This window comes from Erpetoichthys calabaricus, chromosome 5, assembly GCF_900747795.2.
Source record: "Erpetoichthys calabaricus chromosome 5, fErpCal1.3, whole genome shotgun sequence".
In the NCBI taxonomy this organism is placed as follows: Eukaryota; Metazoa; Chordata; class Cladistia; order Polypteriformes; family Polypteridae; genus Erpetoichthys; species Erpetoichthys calabaricus.
The window spans coordinates 115470673-115493184 of record NC_041398.2 but is presented as its reverse complement, the minus strand read 5'-3'; the positions used below and the strand labels follow the sequence as shown (position 1 = coordinate 115493184).

At 37.9% G+C, this 22512-nt stretch overlaps 1 protein-coding gene across 1 annotated transcript in view; it reads left to right on the top strand.

Moving 5' to 3' along the window:
- The first annotated feature begins 360 nt into the window (after positions 1-360).
- The window catches only part of LOC114651909 (uncharacterized), a 57947-nt gene continuing 35795 nt past the window's right edge, over positions 361-22512 (top strand). Inside the window, exon 1 of the mRNA XM_028801990.2 lies at positions 361-673. The gene's annotated coding sequence lies outside the window, so the exon portion shown is untranslated. The remainder of the gene's footprint in view (positions 674-22512) is intronic.

Here is a 22512-nt window from a genome sequence, read left to right as displayed (position 1 = left end):
AAAAGAAAACACAGATATGAAAAGTCAAACATTTAGAAAGATAGATAAAGAACATATAATTGAGAGGTGAGAGTTGGCCTAATCAGTGCAAGTGCTATTTTTACAGCCGCACTGAAACGATAGGGATTACCTTGACTTCAAACGTCTAGTTTGCATTTTAGGTTTTAAAAAGGGTTATCTATGTGCACCTCAAAATCTCTTTAGTAAACAAAACAAAAGACAATGTAACAGTCAGAGTAAATAAACACACCTTCCCCATTCAGTGGTCGCAGTGGACACAGGACAGGAGTACTACTTCCATCAGCGACAGGCAGACGGCAGGCAAGCGGTTAATTAGGAGAGGAAGTGTGAGAATGCAAACTTTAGAGGAATTTGGTGTGCCCGCGGTCATGTGACGCGCGTTCGGGCAGACTTGCCGCTGAGCTCGCCAGGCACACGCAGGTGTGTCGCCGCTGTCAGAAGGGCGGACGTCACGTTACCTGGCGCTGCAGGTGCGCGCTCACCCTCGTCTCTGTCCTTCCGTCAGTGTGTTGTACAGGATTTACAAAGACAGAAAAAAAAAACAACTTTACTAAAAGCGAGAAAGCTCCTCAATGGAAAAGGCTGCAGCTGTTGAAAGGGTGAAGGAAACTCGAAGGAACTGCCGCGGGTGCCCCTTGGTATAAAGCATCAGGTAAGCTATGCTGCGTTTTCTCTTATGTTTCTCAAGTTGCGCAAACTCGCTGGGATTAGTTTTTATTTATTTATGTATTTATTCATTTACATATTACACCCATGAACAAGCTACTCCGTACCTTATGAATTTGCCACGCTGTAGTCTAATGCAATCTGTACATCCAGCCGCACCCAAAGTGATGAAGAGCTTCGCAGCTGGCAGGGTTTCACACCTCGAGAAGGTGAGGTGGTGACTTCACACCTGGTGTCCTCACACCACGGTAGTGGCCTTGAGCTGACAACTGCTGCTGGAATAGAGTAGACGTGGAAACACATCAGCTTCATGCGGTTTGTAGTCCAGGGCTAAGGGTTAAGGTTTAAGCATTCTCAACACTGTTCATTATTTATTAAACTGGGGATTCTGTTTGGCAGGCATGTAACAGCCTTATAATTCTTAATGCTTTGTGAACGTTTCTGTATTGTCTTTTTGTGGTTCATTTGAACGTATTTTATTAATATTCATTTTAATTCAACCTATTTTAACAGTCAGTACAGGATGTCGTTCGTTTTTATTACCATTATATCGTTATATAATTTTATATCCACATTTTTCTGGCTCATTACTTGACTCGGTGTAATGAGCTAATTTTGCAGATCACAAAGTTGCATTTTTGCAGTGTGCAAGTAACACTTTAAACTCGAAGTGAAAGGTTCAATTTCATTTTTGTCCATTGTCTAATTTTACTGTATCTTTAATTACTCAGAAGCGCCATTGTAAACTTCAATGTTTGGGAGTTTTAAGCAGCAAAATAAATTCCTAGCTCCTTAATCCCTCCAGCTACACATTTTGTGTCTGCTAATAACTAAATCTTTTAAACTTCTAGATTATACCTATAAGCTTGCTTTGGTTTACATTTTAATGATGAATAACACTTTTCCAAGCAACACAGTTTTTAAACTAAATGTGATACTGTACATAACTACATTTAGTATAATTACTGTTGTCGGTGCTCAGAAACTAAAGTAAAAATGGCAGGGAAAACTACTTACTGGATTTTGTAGGAATTGTTTTCTTTTGGAAGAAAAGCATCTATTGCACTTTTTGAATTTCTAAAATCCATTCTTCCGTCATTGTGCCATCCTAGTTAAGTTCAAGGTCACAAGCTACATGTTATTCCCATGTACAAGGCAGGAACCAGTCCTGACAAAAGTTACCTTGTAGCTAATATAAAATATATACATAACACAGATATTTGTTTTTACTTTTATAAACATTTGTAAATTGTATTCTCCAGTCTAATAATACCATTATTGTGAAAGCTATGTTGTTTTCAGTTTGAGTCATTTTTTTGTGTTTGGTAGATTTCCATGTAAACATGTTTGTTAGGTTGGCTGGAAAAATAAACAAGTACTGTATGTAGGTGGCATTTAAGCAGGGTGAAGGTGTGGGCCAGCACTTTCCTTTAGAAGTGAAGGAAGTTTCTATTCCACATATGCTGATGTCATTGTGTTTTGGACAAAACCTGTCTGTCTGTGCCATTAGCAGTTTAAAGAGATTAGAAGTTCCAGCATGTGCATAGTGAGCAATAACATCTTTATTTGTTGATATAACATTGGAAGTAGATAAAGAAAGGGCTTGAATATGTTAATATATACTCATGACCCTAAATTTTTTTGTGATGCAAATTATTTTAGAAACAATTACTTTAATGTAATTGCCTACTATGTAACAAACTAGATCTGAAATTCATACCTCAGTAGTCTTACATTGGTAAGACTGCCAAAATTGTTGCTTGTGACCTCAAACCAAAGGATTATATTTCTGTATTTTAGGATTATCATGCTCAAGTTCCATTGCCTGTTGGGATAGTCATAACTTGTAAGCTATATAACAAGTAGAGCAAGTGAGAAAAATGTGATTTATGCTTTAAGCTGTACTGAAATACTGTATTTTCTATTTTTACTCTTAAGTACAGTACATATATAAAATTACTTTGTTTGTGAAAAAAATAAGCGCATTATTTCCGGGTAGACACTATAAAACAAAAAAAAAAAAACCAGAATTTAAACTGCTGCACAGATCATAAGACTAGAAAAGATACAGATGTAGTTTAGGAAACACAGTCCATCCATCCATTTTCCAACCCGCTGAATCCGAACACAGGGTCACGGGGGTCTGCTGGAGCCAATCCCAGCCAACACAGGGCACAAGGCAGGGAACCAATCCCAGGCAGGGTGCCAACCCACCGCAGGACACACACAAACACACCCACACACCAAGCACACACTAGGGCCAATTTAGAATCACCAATCCACCTAACCTGCAGGCCTTTGGACTGTGGGAGGAAACCGGAGCGCCCGGAGAAAACCCACGTAGACACGGGGAGAACATGCAAACTCCACGCAGGGAGGACCCGGGAAGTGAACCCGGGTCCCCAGATCTCCCAACTGCGAGGCAGCAGCGCTACCCACTGCGCCACCGTGCCGCCCGGAAACACAGTCTGTGTTGGAAATTTCAAGCACTAATAGAAAGTGAAGCAGAAGATGTAATCTGCATTGAGACTGATGCAGATTTTTTTGTTTGTAACCAGTGGGTGAGAGAAAATTGAATACTGTACATGACTTAGGCATTGGTAACTGAATGTTTTACAAGCATTGGTAATTGCATTATTTTTAAATAAAAAAGAAAAAGTAGATGGTTCTAAATAGCCATCATATCCTGACTTGGTCGACACTTGCTGCTTACAGTGCATCCGGAAAGTAGTCACAGCGCATCACTTTTTCCACATTTTGTTATGTTACAGCCTTATTCCAAAATGGATTAAATTAATTTTTTTCCTCAGAATTCTACACACAACACCCCATAATGACAATGTGAAAAAAGTTTACTTGAGGTTTTTGTAAATTTATTAAAAATAAAAAAATTGAGAAAGCACATGTACATAAGTATTCACAGCCTTTGCCATGAAGCTCAAAATTGAGCTCAGGTGCATCCTGTTTCCCCTGATCATCCCTGAGATGTTTCTGCAGCTTAATTGGAGTCCTCCTGTGGTAAATTCAGTTGATTGGACATGATTTGGAAAGGCACACACCTGTCTATATAAGGTCCCACAGTTGACAGTTCATGTCAGAGCACAAACCAAGCATGAAGTCAAAGGAATTGTCTGTAGACCTCCGAGACAGGATTGTTTCAAAGCACAAATATGGGGAAGGTTACAGAAAAATTTCTGCTGCTTTGAAGCACAGTGGCCTCCATCATCCGTAAGTGGAAGAAGTTCGAAACCACCAGGACTCTTCCTAGAGCTGGCCGGCTATCTAAACTGAGCGATCGGGGGAGAAGGGCCTTAGTCAGGGAGGTGACCAAGAACCTGATGGTCACTCTGTCAGAGCTCCAGAGGTCCTCTGTGGAGAGAGGAGAACCTTCCAGAAGGACAACCATCTCTGCAGCAATCCACCAATCAGGCCTGTATGGTAGAGTGGCCAGACGGAAGCCACTCCTTAGTAAAAGGCACATGGCAGCCCACCTGGAGTTTGCCAAAAGGCACCTGAAGGACTCTCAGACCATGAGAAAGAAAATTCTCTGGTCTGATGAGACAAAGATTGAACTCTTTGGTGTGAATGCCAGGCGTCATGTTTGGAGGAAACCAGGCACCGCTCATCACCAGGCCAATACCATCCCTACAGTGAAGCATGGTGGTGGCAGCATCATGCTGTGGGGATGTTTTTCAGCGGCAGGGACTGGGAGACTAGTCAGGATAAAGGGAAAGATGACTGCAGCAATGTACAGAGACATCCTGGATTAAAACCTGCTCCAGAGCGCTCTTGACTTCAGACTGGGGCGACAGTTCATCTTTCAGCAGGACAATAACCCTAAGCACACAGCCAAGATATCAAAGGAGTGGGTTCAGGACAACTCTGTGAATGTCCTTGAGTGGCCCAGCCAGAGTCCAGACTTGAATCTGATCGAACATCTGTGGAGAGATCTTAAAATGGCTGTGCACCGACGCTTCCCATCCAACCTGATGGAGCTTGAGAGGTGCTGCAAAGAGGAATGGGCAAAACTGGCCAAGGATAGGTGTGCCAAGCTTGTGGCATCATATTCAAAAAGACTTGAGGCTGTAATTGCTGCCAAAGGTGCATTGACAAAGTATTGAGCAAGGGCTGTGAATACTTATGTACATGTGATTTCTCAATTTTTTTATTTTTAATAAATTTGCAAAAACCTCAAGTAAACTTTTTTCACGTTGTCATTATAATGTGTTGTGTGTAGAATTCTGAGGAAAAAAAACGAATTTAATCCATTTTGGAATAAGGCTGTAACATAACAAAATGTGGAAAAAGTGATGCGCTGTGATTACTTTCCGGATTCCGCGCACACACACAGGCAGCGCGAGAGAGAAACAGACGCAGAAGAGAGAGGCGCACACACACACAGGAACGCGCTAGAGAGACACACACACAGGCGCTCCAGGCTCGCAAAAGAGAGAGAGAGCGAGAGAGGCAGGGACGCATAAGTTAGAGAAGGCTTGTTTTTGTTTTCAGTTCTGTTTACAGTGATCGGTTCGTAGCCTGCATTGTTGCAATGTTACTTTTCTTGGTGGTTTATTAAATTACGGATTTTTCAAATGTACATTTTTTCCCCTGTGCTTAAAACTCATTAAAAAAAAGTGTTTTTAGCGAGCGGTTCCTAGCACTATAGCGTGAACTATTGCAGTGTTAGTTTTCTCTGTTGTTCAAGGTTTTCTCAGTGTTATTCAATGTTTTTACATTTAGTTTACTATTACGCTGTTCATTCTATCGTATAATTAACTATGTTTGTGCTTAAAAATTAAAAAATATATATATATATTTACATACAGTTCATACGGTCTGGAACAGATTAATTGTATTTACATACAATCCTATGGGGGAAATTGCTTCGGTTCATGACCAAATCAGTTTGCGATCAGAGTTTTGGAACGAATTATAGTCGTGAACCGAGGTTCCACTGTATTTTAAAGTATAAGGATGGTGGTTCACTTCCTGCTTCTTACTTACTATGTGACCTGATGTGGTTCATGTAAGCAGCTTGTGTGCTAGTTTTAAAAAAATTATAGCAAACAATTATTGCAAACTCAGTTCATTGAATTTCTGATCACCAAAATTTGCCAAAGTGCTTTTTGCAGTGAACATGCTGCTTGCCAGTGATTTTGGTCACCGAATCCTTTCCTGAAAATTCGCCGTGCAGACAACTTAGCTTTCCAGCTCAAAAAAAAAATCACAATATTTTCATTTGAGGGGTACTTTAGCAGACCATAAAGAAAATATTATAAAAATATTTTATTGTTCTTCATAGATTAGTTGTGTGTTAGATCTTTACTGTTGGATTAAATATGTTATGCTCCATGAAATTTAGTGCCGATCAGTTACTGACAGGGAAGCTCATCTGGGTAGCAGTACCCATATTGACCAGCGGAAGACACTATCCTCACAGCAGGTGGTCTTTAAAGACCCTGGAGGTCATAATATAAGCCCTGTTACAAGGTTTGAGGTTCCAGGGGTGATGTAGTAAGGCTAACATGTAGGAATCTCTGGTGCCACAAGGGGGAGTCCTACCCATCTGACATCAAAGTTTGATATCAACCAGGACCCGGGAAGTGCTTATAGCTGAGAACCTGTAAGGTGGATGGGGCACAGTATAAAGAGGCTTTTCCCATTTGGTTTGAGAGAGTAGAGTTGGGAGGCTGCTGGTGACAAGAGCCCAGCTGGACAGAGGGAGGAAATGGGCTGAATGCATACACAATTATCCAATTGTTACAGCTGCAGTCAGAATAAACCTTAAAGGAGCCTGAACCCTCCCCTGCCAGAGTCAGAAAACACACAAGACCCTGTTAAATAATAATACAGTAATCCCTCCTCCATCGCGGGGGTTGTGTTCCAGAGCCACCCGCGAAATAAGAAAATCCGCGAAGTAGAAACCATATGTTTATATGGTTATTTTTATATTGTCATGCTTGGGTCACAGATTTGCGCAGAAACACAGGAGGTTGTAGAGGGACAGGAACGTTATTCAAACACTGCAAACAAACATTTGTCTCTTTTTCAAAAGTTTAAACTGTGCTCCATGACAAGACAGAGATGACAGTTCCGTCTCACAATTAAAAGAATGCAAACATATCTTCCTCTTCAAAGGAGTGCGCGTCAGGAGCACAGACTGTCAGAAAGATAGAGAGGAAAGCAAACAAATCAATAGGGCTGTTTGGCTTTTAAGTATGCGAAGCACCGCGGCACAAAGCTGTTGAAGGCGGCAGCTCACACCCCCTCCATCAGGAGCAGACAAAGAGAGAGAGAGAGAGAGACAGAGAAAAACAAACATCAAAAATCAATACGTGCCCTTCGAGCTTTTAAGTATGCGAAGCACCGTGCAGCATGTCGCTTCAGGAAGCAGCTGCACAGAAGGTAGCAACGTGAGGATAATCTTTTAGCATTTTTAGACTAGCGCCCGTATCGTCTAGGTGTGCGAACAGCCCCCCTGCTCAATCCCTCTACGTCAGGATCAGAGAAAGTCAGCGCAAGAGAGAGAGAGAAAAGTAAGTTGGGTAGCTTCTCAGCCATCTGTCAATAGCATCCCTTGTATGAAATCAACTGGGCAAACCAACTGAGGAAGCATGTACCAGAAATTAAAAGACCCATTGTCCGCAGAAATCCGCGCACCAGCAAAAAATCCGCGATATATATTTAAATATGCTTACATATAAAATCCGCGATAGAGTGAAGCCGCGAAAGGCGAAGTGCGATATAGCGAGGGATTACTGTAAACTTAATAAGTTATAGCATAATGAAAATTGCATAATTAGATCTGGACCACCCTATAGTACTAGGGTGTTGTACCATGTTAGCCATTATGGATGTGGTGAGACGTTAAGCAAAATGACACCTTTTATTGGCTAACTACGAAGATTACAATATGCAAGCTTTCGAGGCAACTCAGGCCCCTTCTTCACGCAAGATGTAATCAATTTAGCCAATATAAGGTGTCATTTTGCTTAACATATAATATAATATTATGTCTTTTCAGTATGAGACCTGTTCAGATTTAAAGAATTAGTATCTCTACATCTTTCTACCACAATGCATTGTGCTTGCTGTTATATTTTGTAACATGTTCAGGGTTGCTTAAATATCAAACAAATAAGTAAAAATGCCTTTATTCCATGCAAATATGTATATATCAACTGAAATTCCCAAGTTAAACATCTAATAAAGTTATAACAAAATCATTACTTGAATATATGACTAATGTTTATAGTTTGCTAATATTGTATCTTAAATAATTTACTAAAGAGTAATTTCTGTTCAGCATTTTTATCACCTATTGATGTCTTTGTCTTATCTTTTTTGTTTACATTTTGAAAACTTATTAACCATGTGTTTACTTTCTGGCTTGATAAATTAATAGTTTTATTCTTTTTACAAGCTGTTGTGTCAAAGTTAAAAACATATTGTAATGGGATTGAGCCACATTTTTCCCATCCTGTTAACAGGATTAATGAGCTCACCTTTTACAATGTATTATTCATATTAACATGACTGTATTTTATTGGGTGGATTGCAATTACATAATATAAAGCACATTAATTTATCTTTTCTTTTTCCTGTCAAGCACATGCCAGAAGCTCATCTTGAACAAGACACTTGTGTTTTGCAGGCCACACCTGCTGATTCAGATTGAACTGAATTAATTTGAATTCCTTTATTGTCATTGCACACAGTACACTGAGATTCGATGTGCAGCTCCTCCACAAAACAATAATCTTCCCATAAAATGACAAAAATAGCATAATAAAGCAATTAAAATACAATATGAAAACATAAGTACAATGTACATATACATATAGTGCAAAGTGCTCTACTGCAAGCACTTAATGGACTGATTGAGTGCATTTATAGCTTTTGGGATGAAACTATATCTGAGCCTCAAGGTCTGTGCATGAAAGACTCTGTAGTATCTGTCGGATGGCAAAGTTGAAATGGATTATGGCATGTTTGTGTGGAATCCATGCAGATGCTGGTGCCTTTCCCGAGGCAATGGGTGCTGTAGATGTAATCCAGGGCTGGAAGCTGCACCCTGACAATCCTCACTGCTCTCAGCACAACTAGCTGTAGAGCTTTCCAAACAGCAGCTATGAAACACACAAATACAGTGGATTAAAATAACTCTTTGTGGTGCAGCAGGAGTAGGTCAGCAGCACCTGTCAAGGGAAGCCAACTTTTTTCAACATTCTTAAGAAAAGCAGCCATTGCTTATGCCTTCTTCAGCAGTGCCGTGTTGTTAGCTGGTGATAGGAACCTAAAGATTGATACACACTTCACCCTGTCTGCATTTATGAAATTTGAGCTTGATCCTCACCATGTGATCTTCTGAAATTGATGATGAGCTCCTTGGTCTTCCCTGTGTGGAGAGAGAGTTTGTTCACTGAACACCATCTCTCTAGACTTTTCACCTCTGCTCTGTAGGTTGATTCGTCATTATTGGAAATTAGCCCAATCACCGTTGTGTAATCTGCAAATTTTTGAGGTATTGGTAGTATATGCAGGTACACAATTGTGAGTGAAGAGGGGGTAGAGGATGGGGCTCAGTACATAGCCTTGCAGTATGCCTGTGTTCAGGGTTATGGTGGAGCATAAATGGAGGCCCAGCCATACCACCTGATGGTGCTCCAACAGGAAGCTGAGGATCCAATTACACAGTAGTATGCTGAGGCTCAACTGGTGTAGTTTATGGATGAACTGGGAGGGGACAATAGTATTGAAAGCAAAGCTATAGTCTACAAATATTCAGCCTAACATATCTGAAAAGATAATGGGAAGGTATAGCCGTTCTAATAAAAACTTGTAGAATGTGTGAAATGTACCAATAATTTCTATTTGGAAATCCCACTGGGATCCAAGTGCCTTGATATACTGTAGCTGTCCACTATGTGCTTAACCACCACAACACCAAGGTTATTAAACCTGTCTCTAAACTTTTTTATTCCATCATAAAATTGTGGAGCTAGAATCTGTTGCGACAGCCTTGTAAACAACACAGAAATCAGCAAAACACCAATTAATTGTATGGTACACTAATACAAATGATTCACATATACATATACACAGCTTCTTATTATGAGGTTATCTGTTAAAACAATGTGCATGGTAAATCAGAGCACCAAAAGAAAAAAAAAGGATGGATATGGAAAGACTGTGAAAACACCAAGTTTCAACTAAGGATTTCTAAATTGCAAAAATTCCAGAAAACAGTTACTGTGTATTAAAAAAAAAAACAAACAGTAAACCAAGGACTCTTTGGTATTTACAACATACAGTTTGGCTTGACTCCCCTAGAATTAATTATTGCAATCCCCTGTGCCAGAGTTTTAATTTGAACTAAACTTTCAAAAATAGTAAGTATTAAAAACAAGCTATGTTACAAAATGCTAAAATCAATAGTTTACTTTATGATTCAAATGTGTTAACTGAATACAAACACTAGAAGCTGTTTTACACTGTAGTAATCCTTTTAAATTACAGGATTTTCATTGGGGTTGTAAAATATAACTGTGAGCACACCTCAGTTTGCTTACTAAGCCAATACTGTTTGTTAATTATATGTCTAAAAGCTGTGTTGGTAAAATTCATAGTTGTCTTTTGCTGCAACTGTAAACAATTGCAAACATTTTTCTTAGGGTGTTTTCTTTTATTCTAGCAATTAAATGTTTCTTCATTATACAGGTAGAAGCATAACAAAGAAGCAAGTAAAGTTTAAAAAATTATCATTTTTATGTGGATCAGTTACTTTAAAGTTTATTTATATTGTTTAAAATAAATTTACTTCAGTTGAACACAATAATGCAATTGACATGATATTCAGACAACAAAGTAACAACTTGGTTTCTAAATACAAAATTAGGATAGAGTAGTAGGGTACATGGGTACTTGAATTTAGTTGACTTAAAAAGTGGTATTTCTAATCAAAATCTGAAAATCTCCTATTTATACAGATATAAATTTACAAAACATACTGTATCACTTTCACAAAACATATACATAATTATATGTTATTGGCTACAGGCCAATAACTACAAGTATAAATATTGGTAGGAATGGCTAAATGGTTGTGGAAGTATGGATTTAACTGAAAGCATGTTTGAACTTGAACTAAACTGAATATTCCATGGCTTTATACTGCTTACTAATGTGAGTGTGAATATTGTACAGTAACTGCTGTGTATATAAGTAAGTCAGGGTATAGAGCAGGGCTGTTCAATTACAATTTTAGTTGTGCCAGATTTTCAAACCAAGAAATTTAGCTAGGCCAAGAATTTTCAGTGGCTGGTAAACATCAGGGAATAACAAATTTTAAACCACCACAAATGAATGTATTAAGAAACAGGTGATGTTTATTCATTATTTTCCTTTTAAATTTGATCACATCCAACACAGGCACATCAAAACGTGCATAAAAAAATATACAGAGCTATAACCGAACAGAATCTGAAGTAGTAGCAATATTTTTTTTCCACTTTTTTGGTCATATCTGACCTAGGCACATCTCAGGGTGCATAAAAACAAAATAGTGCACAGTTAGAAATGTTAGAAATAACATTTGTTTCCCTTTTGAAATAAAATCAATATTTTGGTCATATCACAAAGTGCATTAAACAGAATAAAAAAGAACTATCAATGCTATCAGTGCACAAACCCACAACAAGTAATAAGAGTATGTAACACACACAAATACAATGTGTACTGCACACTGAGGGACCGTAGGTTTGTTTTAAATAACCGCATGTGTGATTAGCAGTGTGTTTTTTTGTAAATAAAAAAGTAGCGGTATGCATACATTGTGTTTGGATCAAGTCTGAGGTACTGTGAAGCTACTGTATAGAGCCTGAGATTCCTAGCGTTATATGTTTTGTTTATTTGGTGAAAAAATGTTACATTTAAATCTTGAAATTGACAAATTGTGAATTATAATAATAACAACTCTTTACATTTAAATAGCACTTTACTCACTACTCAAAGCTCTTTGCAAGCTCCACACAGGGATGACCTGGGACACGAACGCAGGATCTCCTTATTACGAGGCAACTACGCTACTATTACACCACCTGTACTGGTGTGGTATACTGCATAATATTGTGCTTGATAGTTTAAAATTACAAATACAATTTCTGGATTCAAAGAATATTAACCGTGGGTTAAATACGTTCTGCAAAAAAGTTGTTATATTGTCCCGCAAAGCAATCAGTACTTAATTTGGCTTAATTTGAATTTGAAAATTCTAAATTTTATGCATGTTTTCATTAAATAAGGTCTTCTTAATTCATTCTTTGGTTTGAGTGTCAGTGGCTGATCGTTAACAACAACAACAACATTTATTTAAATAGCACATTTTCATACAAACAAGGTAGGTCAAAGTGCTTTGCAAAATAAACAGAAAGTTAATAAAGAAAAGAAACAAGATTCTGCAATAATATTATACAGTATGTAACAAAGAAAAAGATACGGTCGGATGGCCAGGAGGACAGAAAAAAAACTCCAGTTAGGCTGGAGGAAAAAAACAAAATCAGCAGGGGTTCTAAGGCCAAAAGACCACCCAGCCCTCAATGGGCAATGACTGATGGTTGTCCTTGTAACAGACTTGAATCCACAAGATTGAAGAGTGTGAGTGGAGGGCCAACCAATCATGTGAAGAGAAGTATGGAGACAGTGTTTGGCAGTGGTTCTCATTTGCAAAAACCCACGTTCACACTCATTGGATGAAACTGGAATACCACTCAGCACACAATGTTGCACCTTGCCTGAAGAAGGGGCCTGAGTTGCCTCGAAAGCTTGCATATTGTAATCTTTTTAGTTAGCCAATAAAAGGTGTCATTTTGCTTGGCTTTTCTCTACATTCATAATGGCTAACACGGTACAACACCCTAGTACTGTAGGAATATCAGAATGCTTGCAAAATGTGTTTTTCTCAGGTTTTTTCTGCATTTCTGGAGGGGACCACAGGCTGTGCCACTCAGAGGTAGTTTCTGGGCCACCATTTGAATGGGCCAGGTATAAAGGTTCCCTGTTCCAGGATTAGTGTTGTACACCTGTCCAGTCAGACTCAAACAAAGTCAGTGGCCTTCCATCACTGAAACAATAAAATGTGAAAGGAACTCCAGCTTTCTTTAATTATAACTCACAATACACCTCTATAAAAACCCCAAAACAATATAATTTCCTTTAAATGCTGGAAAAGTGCAAGGCTATTCAGGGGAGAAATATGTTATTATTCAAATTAATGTTCAATCCTGAAATTTTATGAAACACCTTTAATACATGTAGTACATGTGGAACAGATGAGCATGGATAAGTGATATAAAGCATCATATCATCTACTGTAGATCTTCACAATCATCTAACAATAGGACATTATTCTATGCCATTTTTACATTTCTTGAATTTGGATCTGCTGTCAATGAAAGCTATTAGACTATCACAAATCTTTTTGGGCCACACTTTTAACTACACAATATTGTAAATTACTGTTAAATAGCTTGTGCAATAGTTTATTTAGTCTATTTAATTTAGTGGTTGTTTACAGAAACAGATAGCAAGGGTCTAGATGACACCAATGAATACAATTGGTGCCAAAGGATCACCTTCTGCAATTCTACTTTATAAAGAGGAACTAATCAGAGTTTATATTGTTAACAAAAAAAAATCTTGTATGCAGTATATTGCTATTGTTTTAATATTTTAAGCTTGAACAATTCATTAACACTAGAATCCGTGAAGCCTACGAAAAAAGTCGTAATGCCAGGCCACTTTAAATTCCTTTGCACCTCCTCATTAGTGTCTTTGTTTTGCAAATGTGTCAATCAGCAACTGCAGCAGGCAGCCTGCTCACTCATCCCCCACCGAAGCCGCTGAAATCAAGTCTTTATCTGGGAGTTAGGTGTCTAGAATTATCTATACATATAAAAGGCAAATGCCCTCACTGACTAATCACTAATTCTCTCACTTTCTATATAGGTGGGAAGCTGAAATTTCGCATGCTCATTCCTTGCAGTGTACTTCTTTTTGGCGGTTCTCACCATTATGCCGTAATGAACTTTTAGAACTGACCTCTTCCTTTGGCAGTTTCATTCCTTTAGGGAGAAACCCCTCCTCACTATTTCTGTGACTTCCAATATACATAGGAAGCCCAAATTTCCCATGCTCATCCTTTACACTGTACTTAAAAACGTTAAGTATGTTTCATTTTGCGCCGTGCCCCGTAACAAACTTTCGAAAATAACATCTTCTTTGGCGGTTCTCACCATTGTGCCGTAAGGAACTTTTGGAACTGACCTCTCCTTTTGGCAGTTGCATTCCTTATTTCCGTTAACAGACAATTTATTTCACGACAGAGATGCACAAGGGCCATCCCCCGGTTCCCCTTCCTTTTTCTGCACGGCTGCTGTCCGCGCACCTACTTAATAGTTGGATCCCTACCTATATGCATTAACGACATCCCGCACTCATGTGCCTCCTCACTCGCTTCCTTACTTTCCTCAGCTGTTCGTCATGCTCACTGCTCCCTTCTTCTTTACTCCACTGCTTCAAGCCTGTTATTGTTTGCCTTCCTTCATGTCTTCCTGCTGGTGACTCCTGCCTTTTCATTTACTCCACCACTTCAAACCTGTTATTGTTGGCCTTGCTTCACATCTTCCTGCTGGTGACTCCTGCCTTTTCATTACAATCATCAAATTCACTCTCAATATTAAAATAAGCCTACAACAATTACATTGACAATCAAGTTACGTTACTTTTAAAATGTTTCCTTTTCTTTTCCATAACTTCTATAACCCACTACTTCTCCGCTGCGAAGCGCGGGGATATTGCTAGTATAGAATAAAAGGTATATTATTATTTGGAGTAAATGCATTTCATGTGTGTTCTGTGCCTAAAACAATCTGGGTAAATGTTGAATGACAGGAAATGCAAGGTAAGAAATGTTGAACACATAACTAAAACAAAAACTTTTTCCATGTTATAGTAATAATGATGTGAAGTGTATGATGTGTGAAGACTTTAGTCCAAATATCAAATACACACGTGCACCTTTACTCAAGAATATAACCGAAGAAAAAAAAAATTCAGTGGAACCTCGGTTCACGAACGTCTCTGAACACGTACAAATCGGGTTACGACCAAAAAGTTCGCCAAACTTTTGCATCTGTTCACGACCACACATTCGGTACACAAACAAGCTAGTTTCCCTTCCAGTTCGTACGCGCCAATGATTTTCGCACGTGTTCAGTCTCTCCCTGTGCATTTGCTGTGAACTCTTTGTGCTCTATTTCGTTTCCCTTCCAGTTCGTACGCGCTGGTGATTTACGCACGTGTTCAGTCTCTCCCTATACAGTACATTGTTCTCGGTCAGACGTGCATCGCGCAGAGGGACTTTACCTCAAAACTGTAATCTCTCCACCCAGTTCCTCCATGCCAGAACTTTACTCATGCAAGGTTAGTTTTTGTATAAATTATGGATTTTTCAAATTTTCATTTTATTTCCCTGTGCTTAAAAGTCATTAAAAAAAGTGTTTACAGCGATCGGTTCTTAAGGCTATTAGCATGAACTCCTGCAATGTTACTTTCTTGGTTGTTTACAGCTGGTTTTTAAATAAAGTTCAGATTTGTTCAAATGATCCTTTTTTTCCCCTGTGCTTAAAACTCATTAAAAAAAAGTGTTTACAGCAATCGGTTCTTAAGGTTATTAGCGTGAACTCCTACAATGTTACTTTCTTGGTTGTTTACGGCTGTTTTTTAAATAAAGTTTGGATTTGTTCAAATGTTCCTTTTTTTCCCTTTGCTTAAAACTCATTAAAAAAAAGTGTTTACAGCGATCGGTTCTTAAGGTTATTAGCGTGAACTCCTACAATGTTACTTTCTTGGTTGTTTACGGCTGTTTTTTAAATAAAGTTTGGATTTGTTCAAATGTTCCTTTTTTTCCCTTTGCTTAAAACTCATTAAAAAAAAGTGTTTACAGCGATCGGGTCGTAAGGCAATAGCACGAACTCTTGCAATGTTAGTTTTCTCTGTTGTTCAAGGTTTTCTCAGTGTTATTCAATGTTTTAACATTTAGTTTACTATTATGATGTGCATTCTGTGGTATAATTAACTATATTTGTGCTTAAAAATCTTTAAAAAAATACTGTATATTTACATAGAGTTCATACGGTCTGGAACGGATTAATTGTATTTACATACAATCCTATGGGGGAAATTACTTTGGGTCATGACCAAATCGGTTTACGACCAGAGTTTTGGAAGGAATTATCGTCGTGACCTAAGGTACCACTGTAATGTAATTTACATGTTGCTGTCAAGGAGTTAAAAACCCAAGCTCAAATGTCAATCAGCAGAAAGTTGACATGTTTTCTTGGATGCTGCAGAGGTAAAAACTGCTGTATTATAACTAAAAGGTTGTGGGTTTGAGTCCGGGTGTTCCTTGTTTTGAGTAGTGAGCTACTATTTTTATTATTATTATTACTATAATACAATGAACCATGCATTTGATTTGAGTCTGTAACAACCAGTGTAAATTTTTGCTACCTGTAAAAGATATCACTGAAGGGATGTAAACAGACACAAACGCTGGTGAATCATGTCTTCTTGGTATCTTGTTGTCACTTGAATTTTTTGTCATTTAGTTTTATTCTTGAATAAAAGCACACTTGTTTCATTATACCTTTGTGAAAGTGTTTATTTTATATTCCAGTAACCACCTGAATGAGATGAAATCTGTGTTTGCCTCTCTCATGCAAGCACACACACATCCATGCATGAAAATGTCATTATTTGAAAATGCTATGTCCTTTGAACATATTTTTTTTTTCGATCTTGCCCATACTCCGCATTATGGTGCATGCTTCTGAGAATGCAGACAGGCTTCTTCTTTTTGGATGCATACACTGTCAGCATGGCACTTCCAGATCTAAACACTAGCGTGGGGAATTGCTCGCGCACTAAAGTGACTGTAGAGGCAGGTGGAAGTTCCTGTCCCATTTTATTTATGGTGCCAAGCAGAGTTGTGTTGCGGTGTAGCAGACTATTAGCCGACGAAAGAGATGTGAAGAAGTTGTCTGTTGTTACCATTCTGCCTTTGTCCAGAAACTGCACCATAAGATTATGACCACAGTCTCGGAAAGTCTTTCTCCCGTTTTTTACAAGTAGCCAAAATTTACACCGGGGTTTACAGACTCAAATTAAATGTATATTTTTATTATATTATAGTAATAATAATAACCACTCACTACTCAAAAGAGAGAGAGCTCGGGCTCGAACCCGCAATATCTTGACAGCAGTTCTTACCTCTGCACCGGCAAAGCAGACACGTTGACTTTCTGTCGATCGATATTTGGGCTTGGGTTTTTACTCATTGGCAGCAACATGTAAATTGAGTGATTTCTTTTTCTTTGGTTATATTCTTGAATAAAAGCACACTTGTTTTGTTATACCTTATGTGTATTTGATATTTGGACTAATGTCTTCACACATCATACACTTCATGTCATTATTAATATAACATGGAAAAAGTTTCTGTTTTAATTATGTGTTCAACATTTCTTGCCTCGCATTTCCTGTCATCCAACATTTACCCAGATCGTTGTAGACATGGAACACACATGCATGTATTCCGAATAACAATATATTATTTACCCTATACATACTGTACAACTCAAGGCACCTCACATCCAGATAAAGAGACTTGAGCTGGGAGAACTTCAGCTGTGTCGGTGGGGGGGGATGGGATAGCAGGCTGCTTGCTGCTTATGCTGATTGATACATTTGCAAAACAAAGACACTGATGGCGAAGGAATTTAAGGTGGCCTGGCATTACAACTTATTTTGTAGGCTTCAGGGATTCTAATGTTAATGAATAAATTTTAATGTAACTTACCAAATTAAAATATCCATCATTTATGCTCAGTTGTAATGTTGTCTGGTGTCCACAAATAGGTGGCAGTTTCCAATGAACAAAGGAACCTAGACATATATAATGGCTAGAATGTCCTATGAACAAAGGCAACAAGATACACGAAGAAAGAATAATAATACAGTAATTCTTTGTATTTACAGTATATAGCGCTTTTCTCACTACTTAAAGCGCTCAGCAATTGCAGATTAAGGGCCTTGCTCAAGGGCCCAACAGAGCAGAGCCTCTTTTGGCTTTGAACCGGCAACCTTCTGAGTGCCAGTGCAGATCCATAGCCTCAGAGCCACCACTCTGCGAAGGATGTTGGGCTAGCATATCCAGTAAACACAGTTGCATACATTCATCAAAACAGATGGATTTACCATTATACCATTCAGTCAATAGTATGAAATGGGCGTGAAGTGATGCTAGCTTTGTAATAATTACTTTAGTCATGATTTGTTTCATTTAAGATGTTAAAAATTAGAGGTAAAGAATTAGAAACCCACATCTTCTGTTATGCTGTCTGCTGTGTTGGTCTTGTGGCTAGCACCCCCAAACTCATAAGATGAAGGGTCTGAGTAACAAAGTTTGAAATCTTTTTAAACAAAAAAGTAAGCACCTGCCACAACAAATAGGCATCCTGGTAATTTAATAAAGGCATAAAATCTAAAACCAATAAAACATATGAAATGTGGACAATGTAAATACTGGATACATTAACAACTTTATATGTTTGAACAAAAAGGGGACATAAATTGAAAAAAAAAAAGGTTTTATTAGATTTGAAGAAGAGGAGGGTATAATGCTATTTAACATTCAGTTCTACTACTGGTTTATGGAAGTACAGTACAGTATATATGGATAAAATCAGAATTAAATTGTACTGAATTGGTTAGCTCTTTTTTCCCTGTATGGTTTGTGCTGGGCCTTAGACAAAACTGATTACCATCAACAAAGGCAGAAATGCGTTGTCTCAAAACACAAAATATGGTATCATGCAGGAAGAATTTAAGATAGAGACGTTGTTATTAATTATATCCTTAGAAAACAAAAATATATTCCCACTTTTCCAAAACAACACAATTTTTCACTCATGAAAGGTGCTTGGTTTTGAAACCTTTTAAGATTTTCATACTTTTAAGATTTAAGATTTTCATGTTGTATCCTTTGAACAACTGTGTCTAAAGCATATCTTTTCATTCATACATTTGATTTACCACATGCAACTTAGATACTTGGCTAAAAGAAACCTGGCTGATATTCTTAAACTTTCATGAAAACTGTTGTGGAAACTATACTGTTTAGCAGCAATGAAGGAATAGTCAATACTGTATCTCCAGAATTGAGACAATGTAGGGATCAGGACCTTTCAATCAGAATTTCAAATAATGAATTGAATTTAGCTACTGATAAAATACTCATAAATTTATAAGTATTGTAACAATGGCGCTATATAGTGCCCGACCCGGTACAGATCACACTCGGAGGCACGTATAAAATAACACAATTTGTTTGTTTTCTTCACCTGTGGGGCACGTCTTCCCCGTGAACCCCACAGGCAATACACAGTCCCAAAAGCACTTGCTACTAACACACAATCCTGCCCTTCGGGCACCACCACTCCTCCCTTGAAGCTTCGTCATCTCCTTCCGACTCTGGCCCTTTGATACTGGCTGCAGGCTCTTTTTATAGCCCTTCCGGAAGTGTTCCAGGTGGTAATTGGCCTAATTAGGTTGCACTTCCGGGTGTGGCTGCATTTTAGCCCACAGAGGCTCGTTAAGCCATGCAGCTCCTTCGGGTGGTGGCCACGGAGCCCAACAGGTCTGAATCCTAAAGTACCACACCTGTGGCCCCGATGTAACCCAGGAGGGCTGCCACCTTTTGCTCTGGGGGAAGTAGAGTGCATCCCATGGCTGCTCCCCCAGATCCAGTGTTGAAGGGGCATCCCGGCCGGGCATGGGTCCCAGCCGCCCGTCACAGTATGTATTATTCAATTCAGAACTGAATATTGTACATTCTGTCAAAACAGATTAAATTGTCCCTGGCTCAAGTCTTGGAGTCTAAATTGTAAATGCTATTGTCAGGCACCTCCCTGTCAGGGCCACATGTTTTAACAATGTCTCAGACCTTACTGGGAAACATTTTTTGCTTATTTGTGGATGCTTAGTAGGCAGTCTTGGAATCACAACAATCCTTAAACCTCTAACAGCACTATTCAAAGTAACATCCAATGTGACATTAAAGCTTAATGACAATCTGTTGTGGCTACCTTCTCTGAATTTCTAGCAGGCTGCCTTATCTTATTCAAGTGGAAAAATCTTAACCTATGTCCCATAACACACAGGAAAAGGGATGGCATATTTTATTTAAAGTTAGAGAAGATCAAATACACTTTACAGTGATTTGTCAAAAACATGCTTAGAATTTGGCAGATTTCTATTAATGTTGTCCATTATTAGACATGCTAAACTTATGTTAACCTCTAAGATGTCTCAGTATATCAGAGCAGTTATTTCATATTAAATCCTGAAATTTCTTTCCAAGTTAGATGTAGCATTATATGGTGTGTATGATGGACTTTAAGGTTATTCATTGTAATATAATATGTAAAAAAAAAAACTAGTTAAAAACTGGTTCCTCCATCTGCAAATTAATTTTGACTGCCTTATCTTGCACATGGCTGTTCTACTATAATACTCTGCATTCACTTTAACCAAAATGAAGAAAATCAATTTGGTTTTCACTGTGAAGGTATATGGTTAAACCAAATGTTACTAAAAGGTCATCAAATACCTGTTTTGCTGAGAGTATCATGTCATTCCAGCAGGTGTGTTTTGTTTCTTTTCACCCAGACATAATTTGGAATGGTTTTCTTGAGTGTTGTTTCAGGAGGCATTGAGTAGCAAAAACAGTAGTTTTATTTTACATATTACATAGTTTACGATATTATAAAAATATAACTGGTTAATAGAGAACAAATGGCATGTTTCCTGTGTCTGGCATTTGGGTTTCTCAATCATTTCTTACTTTTCATGTACATATTGTAGTGTAGCAGAGCTTTACATATAGATTTTTAAAATTTGGGGATAGTTTATTTATGCCAAAGAAAAAAATCAGTATGTTTATGTATGACTGGGGGCTTTGCCCCCTGCTCACTTCGCTCGCTTAGCATTTAGCTTAAATTCATTTTTAGGGGTGGAGATTTATAACTGCTTACGATTCAATCAAAGTGCTTTAGATACAGCTAAAAAAATCCAGAAAATTACTGTTTTTCTTCTGTAAACTGAACAACTTAAATTTGGACTGCCTCATTCTCCATATATTTTGCTTATCTGTTCTGCAGAGTGTTCTTTCTTTTGGCTTAATCTGCATATTTGGCAACAGGTGCACCCATGATAAAGTCAGATTCTAGCATCTGATTAAAGTGGTGAGCAGGGTCATTGGTGTGGAACAAAAATCATTGCAGCAGCTATATGAGGACCTGATTCTTAAAAAGCTCCATAAACAACAGCAACAACATTTATTTATATAGCATATTTTCATACAAAAAAGTAGCTCAAAGTGCTTTACATAATGAAGAAAAGAAAAATAAAAGACAAAATAAGAAATTTAAAATAAGACAACATTAATTAACATAGAAAAAGAGTAAGGTCCAATGGCCAGAGGGGACAGAAAAAACAAAAAAAAAAAAAAAAACTCCAGACGGCTGGAGAAAAAAATAAAATCTGCAGGGATTCCTAAATGATCCCACAGATCCACTACATTGTAAATTTAATTTTAGGTCTACAGCACTAAACACATTTTTACAATGTCAAATAAGAACTTCCAGATATAAGAGATCATTTGCACCCTCAGCAATTAGGCTATTGGTAACTGGAATACACATTCATCACTGACTTTGTAGATTCATATGTGCAACTGTATAGATGGGTGTAAAGTTGTGTAAAGTATTTGCATATGTATGTATCAATATTTAATTTAGGCCTGCCCAGGGTTTGTTTCCTGCCTTGCACCCTGTGTTGGCTGGGATTGGCTCCAGCAGACCCCCGGGACCCTGTAGTTAGGATATAGTGGGTTGGATAATGGATGGATGGATGTTGGAGTTCTGATCTATGTGGTTCCTTATACTGAATTTCTCATTTCTTGTCTTTTTAAATTTAAAACATAATGTCTATGTAAGTTTTTGTGGATGAACAAACCACGTGATAATAAAATGTTAAAGTTGAGCTGAGTTGAAAGAATTGGTAACCTTTCGGGTATTGAGAGAGAGAGAGAGAGAGAGAGAGAGAGAGAGAGAGAGAGAGAGAGAGAGAGAGAATCTAGCCATTCACCTGAAATGTGTTGGTTTTTAAGGAGGTATTTTTGGTCCATGTGTGCATTGTTGACAAAAAAGTCAAGCTGGATTTAGTCTGCTAGTTCAGTGGCATTTATTAGTTACATGAGTTAACCAATGTGGATTCTGAGTAAGAAGACAAAAAGGCAATTAAAACAGGTCAGCCTATTATCGTTTCCTCAGTCAAATTCACTATAATACATACCGGTAACTACTTCAAATTATATTGTCACAGTGCAATGAAAAATGATTTTAAACAATATTGTCATAGCTTAGTAAAGGTACAAATGAATTTGGGATTTTGAGTGAAATTAGCAACACTTAAAAGAACCCACAAAACATTTAGAAAAATCAGGAAACTGTTTTAATTATGAATATATAGCAATAAAACAATTCAGATGTCAAATTGGCCAGTCTTGCACCACCATATTTATTAATATGATAGCATATTGATAGAAATGGGAAACCACTCATAAAGACAAAGGTATACACTTGTAATAAAGGCCGTATATGACAGTAGGTGATTCATTAGTTTGTTTTATGCTGTTTTATGCTG